Source organism: Micromys minutus, assembly GCF_963924665.1.
Source record: "Micromys minutus genome assembly, chromosome: X".
NCBI lineage: Eukaryota > Metazoa > Chordata > Mammalia > Rodentia > Muridae > Micromys > Micromys minutus.
In genome coordinates this window covers 24,914,854-24,920,780 of record NC_137970.1, presented here as the reverse complement: position 1 = coordinate 24,920,780, position 5,927 = coordinate 24,914,854, and the positions used below count along the sequence as shown (strand labels likewise).

Genomic DNA, 5,927 nt, shown 5'->3' with positions numbered 1-5,927 from the left:
ACCCTTTATTAAATGCTTTCTCACTGTGGACAGATTGGTTTATAGTTGAAGCAAGCGGGGATTTATAATCCCTTGCTGCTATTTGCTTGCCCTTCAACGCAGACTCTGCCAAGACTACACAGATTTATCTCTTTAGCTTTGAAAGGACTTTGAATTTGGGGTGGTTTTATTTCACAAACTGATGTAGACTCAAACACAAGAGATGTGACAACCAAGTAGATCTTGGAAGGACTTATTCATTTCAATTTGTTCAAGATCATACATAAGCCAAACAATAGTGAAAGACTTTACCTTCAGGCTGCTTGAGTGTCCATGCAACATGGAAGCTGGGTTTCTCTGTCTTCAGTGACTACGAAATAAATGAAGGAAAAAACTGTGAGGTCATGTATGCCCTATCTCAGACAGCACACACCACCACTTCTGCTGTATGTATACTCTTTAAAAATGTGAGTCTCTAAGTCAGCTCATTATTTTTTTACTGTAATAAATTGTTTACTGGATATGAATTTTACAAATATTATGTGCATTGGTGGTAACGGTGGAGCTGCGGAGTATTGCACCTTCTCAAGGCTGCACAGCGAGATCCACCAATTGTGTGGTGGAACTTGTGATCCTCTCCAAGGCCACGGCTCTTGCAGCCAGCAGATGTCAGCCCCACTCATTTCTCTGCTTTGGTGATCCACTGGGTATCAAGATTTCTTCTAATAGCTTTATGGAATAGATCAATGAGGATGACCACAACAAATGTATATGTGGAATCATCACCAACCCAGTGGGAATTCAGGACTCTCAAAGCCCCACAATGGCGCCCAGCTCTCTCCTCAGCAACAGACTGAAGGCTTCGGGCAGATTTTAGCTGGTTAACACCATGGCAGACAGGCATACCGTAAGTTTCACCCTTAGGAACTGAGCGTTTGCAACTACCACGTCAGACACGAATCCTCTAACTGACATAGCCTTGCTTAGCCTTGTGTCCCAGCCTTTGTGCTTTATCAGGCCGGGTGGGTTGGGGAGTCCTGTGCAGCACAAAGAGCTGGTGGGTCTGCCAACAGCAAACCCTCATAAGAAAGTACATCATGTTAGACTATGTCTTCCTCTTCTTCCTCCATAGCTCCTGGATGTGTTTGAATGCAGGACTTGTATCTTGGCTCATCTGATGCCTGCCACCAGAAGAAAGGTATCAGCTTATATTTATGAGAATGGAAGTTAAGTTCAAGTGTTATATCAGAGAATTTATGGGTGTATTTTAAAACTACTATATACTTGCTCTCAGTCTGCTTTTATTCATCCTCCTATAAATATTAAAATATATTAATCTCTGCTTTACTCAAATGATGGTTCAAATGCTACCACTAAAATAAGGTCATTTTAACCTCCATTCTATGTAAAATGACCCCTCCCAGTGCTATTTTTGCTTGAATTTCTTCAAAACCGTCTACCCTAATAAGATGTTCTATCCTAGATCACTTTATATTCTGTCTCCTCTACTACAGAAAGATCTTAAAGGCAAAAACTTTTGTGATTTATCCACTATAGTAATGGCTAAACAACATTGTTTTGTGATTTGTTCACTATGGTAATGGCTAAACGATAGTTATTCCCAAATCAACACTAATTATTGAATGGATGAACTCATTTATTTTCTCGTGAAGCAAAAATACTTGATATCCTTCATCTTTAAACAAGACAAGAAAATAAAAGAGAACTGCTTTCTAGTAGAAAACAGTATGCCAAAATTAAGACAAGTTCTCAAATTTCTAGATATTCAAGTAGTGATTTCTTAAATAAATTGTCCCAAGTTCTCAAGAAAGAAGGGGAGATGACTTTCCTGGGAATGCATGTTTGAAGCAGTGAGACAGATACAGTGGCCTGGAAGGATGGAAATCAAAGAAATCAGCTAAGAATTCTGGATATTCTACAAAATGTATGGGACAAGTCATCAGATCAGACTGAGGAAAACATAAATGGCACTGGTACCCTGAGAGCAGAAAAAATGTTTACAAAACAAGAAAGAATATGTAAATAAAATAATATCAAAATCAGCACACAGGAGAAACAGAAGACACATGGGATGCTTTAGCATAGTCACAGCCGATATATTTTAAGTAGTTTTTGGTTTTCCACCTTAATGCATGGCATTGAGTGAAGAAAGCAAGGAAAAGTGATAACCCATCATCTCTGTTTATTTTCACACTACTCACAATAACAAAGATATGGAACCAGTCTACCAGCCTAAATGTCTCTTATCAGTTAAATTAATAAAGAATATATATGTGTGTGTGTGTGTTTAAGTATATATATATATATATATATATATATGTGTGTGTGTGTGTGTGTGTGTGTGTGTGTGTGTGTGTGTGTGTGTGTTCTATGGGATTTATATATGATGGGATTCATATTTATAATGATACATATAAAATTTATATACATGCATACAACAGAATTTTGTTTAGATAGAAGGAAGATTAAAAGCATATTTTTGCAGGAATGTAGATGAAAGAAAATGTCAACATGTCAAGTGATATAAGCCATACTCAGCAAGTATTAAGTGTTTCCTCATCTGTGGAAACTAACAGGCAAAAACACTGTCATCAGATTATAAGACAGATATGAATGGGACCAGGGGATAAAGAGAGTGCAAAGGGAGGGTAAGAGAAAAGAGTAGGGAGGATGGGTGTGATTAAAACACTATATGCGTAGGTGAAAATGTCACAGTGAACCACATCTGTCTGTAAATTTAATAGTGTTAATATTTTTTAAATGTTTATAAAAACAATCATAGAATTAGAAGGATGACTCGGTGGATAAAGTGCTAGCTATACAAGTATGAGGGACCTGGGTTCAGTACACAGTGCTCAGGTTAAAACAAAAGAAAACAGAACAGGCACAATAATACACACCTGTAATCTCAACACTGACAAGGTAGAGAGAAAAGGAACTCTGGGGCTTTCTGGCCTGAAAGTCTTACCAAATTGGCAGGACAGTGACTGAGACGTTAACAGACAATGTTAACGTCTGGCCACTACACATCATTCACACATATGTGAATAGAAACATAAGCAAGGTAAATCTATCAAGAAAATCACAAAGGACAAAGGGACCAAATGATATAAAGGTAGAAAAACAGGCAAGAGGTTAAACATACAGCTGATTTGTTTGTTTGTTTGTTTGTTCATTCATTTCTTTATTGAAGCCTAAGACAATAAAGTGGGGACTCTGAGACAAAAACATGATGTGTCTGCTCAGGTTGAGGATGAGCTCTGTACTGAGACCACTTTGGAATGGCTTTGAAGCATGGAAAAGGGAAGCACCTGATAATGGAGAGTGTTCATATGTCGTCTATTCTCCCATGATGCCCTTCATGTTTAGGAATTCTATCTCTGTGTTCTCATCAAAAAGCACCTTCTAGTTCCCTGCCCTCAACTGCCTTCTCCCCATTTCCCTTCAGCAAAGAGCAGGTTTCCCAGATATATCAACTGAGCACAGCATAATAAATTACATTAAGACTAGGCAAAAACCCTCATATCAAGGTTGGAAGAGGCAACCCAATAAGAACAAAAGGATCCTAAGAGCAAGAAGAAGAGTCAGAAACAGCTCCACTCTCACTTTATAAGCAACCTGCAGATGGTTCTATGTTTTCTTGGCCATGACAAGTGAAGATTCAGGGCAATGGATATCAGCACTGAAGACACATGGGTACAACAATCTGGACTAGAAGGAGTTTTCAAAGTTCTGTGAAACACTCAAAATATTGGGATTTCTTAGAATCTTATGTTTTTGTTGGGGATTTGGTTTGACAAGACTTAAGCAACAAATATTAAGCCTCTACCATACTTCAGAGTCTCTGGCCTTGAGTTAGCCATATCCTACAATTGCCCTCTATAATGATCATTAATGATATCCCTGAGGGATACTTTATGGAGAACCCTTTGGAGATCACTCCACTAGTGGCAGAGAGCTAGGGAAAAAGGCTTTATACAATTCAGTATATAGCCAAGTTTATAAAAGCAGCTTCCAGGACTTGGAAAGTGTGTTTCACATCAGATAAAACGAACCACCTAAATTCAAAGTAGCATTAGTTGACAATATTTTATTGGGAGCATCAAGTGAAAATTATCCAAATAGTATTGCTTAAAGTACTGCATAAAAAGTCAAAATTTTATGCTCTTTCCTAAGAAATGAGCTCTGCTATTCCCTGGGCTCTCACAGTGCAGCAAGACAAAAATTGCCTCAGGGCACACTCACAGGCAGCTCAGAATCCACACCAGGCCTCTGTCCAATGCTGACATTTCTTTTCTCCCCCAGAAACTCATACAGCACCTTGGCTGACCCTTCTCCATCACCTCCTAAAAAGACAAAAATGCTGTCACCAGCTTAGCCATTAACAGGCACACGATCAATTCTCTGATTTTCTTTAAAGCTGGTTTATATATGCCCCAGAGAAGAATTAGCAATCATGTCACGTGTGAACCTCATTCTCTTTCAATCTCTCTCACCATGAGAAAAACCCCTCCAGGTCCTAGCATCTATTTAGAAAGTCACAAAGTTTCCAGCATCCTTGAAGTTTGCCCCAATTCACCTGCAACAAAAACCTCGAAGACACTAGTGAGCTTTTAGGTTTTTGACAGGAGCTATATTTTTTTCTGGTCCACACAAAGCATAGGGGAAGATGGGAGCCCTCCTCTAGGGAGAAGGTTTTAAAGTGTAATCAAATCTGCTACTGACCTCAGACAGAAAGTCCAGGACTAGCCTGAGCAATCTTCAGTGGCCGCCTCTTTTATCTAAGAAGCAGGCAATAATTGATTTGACCTGCTTTATAGAGACAATCTCCCAGTCATGAGTGAGTACTAATTGCTACTAATGAGGTGGCATTTGAAACTGGCCATAGTCTTCAGCTTTCTGTCCTCTTTATTCCAAACAGCATTTGAGCCACTGGCTTATAAGTACAGCTTCCAGCAAGCCCTCACCCATAGCAAGCTACACTTTCCCCCAGCTGCTGAAACTTGTGTTAAGAAGGGCAAATTGCACTGCCTTTTAAAGGGTCGATCTGGCTGAATGCGCAGCATCTTGAGATGCAGGGAAGCAATGAAGCTCTTGAGGAAATGATTTCTAAATGTTACAGGATTGCTTGGAACTACTTTGGTAATGACTTTTACTGGTTTTGCCCATTTACAAACATCCTTCTGCTTGCCTAAAGGAAACCCCACAAGCCACTTCCATGAAAGAATGTTTTCTTTAGTTTTGCATCAGTTCTCTGGTGTTACAAAATTAACACTTGGTACCACCCTTAAAAATGGTAGTCACTTTTCAGATTAATTTTATCTTTAGAAGATCAAAAAATACAACACTTTGATCAGCTGTGAAAGAAGAGCAACATCAGACAATACAAATATCTAGAGCAAATGGCAGCAACCCTTCATGGAAAGGATGAATGGGAAATATTTTGGTCTTTATGATCAGCAGACATTTCATCATCATGACCTCCCATTGACCTCCCATTAACCACATCCATATACTGATTGGATATGTTCTTGTATTTACAAAATTGTAATTAAATTACATTTGGCCTGTGTCCCATCCATGGCAACTTTTGATCTTTAGTTATATTTTAACTAATATATCAAATCTGGATATATGCAAAATGTAACCCCAAATGACAGAATTCTGAAATCTATGGTTACTTATTTTAATTGGTATTGTGAAGATATAATGAGAACAGTATTTTGTTTATGAGCCTTTGTTTCCTCACTTGTAAAAAAAAAAAAAATGGAAGATGGGCTTTTCCCAAAATCAACCAGGTAAAACACTCCAAATTCTAATCTCAATATTTTGACTATGACTATTTTGTTTTCCTTTTCATTTCTTTGATACTGAGAATTGAACCTAGGCTACCATACTTGGTGGCAAACACTTTACCACCAAACTAT

General features: G+C 38.4%; 1 pseudogene across 1 annotated transcript; it reads right to left on the bottom strand.

The window, feature by feature from the left end:
• Positions 1-517: 517 nt before the first annotated feature.
• Positions 518-1,153, bottom strand: LOC308414833 (large ribosomal subunit protein eL15-like; annotated as a pseudogene). Its single transcript has one exon. The product of its transcript is annotated as a large ribosomal subunit protein eL15-like (transcript).
• Between the last annotated feature and the right edge of the window lie 4,774 nt (positions 1,154-5,927).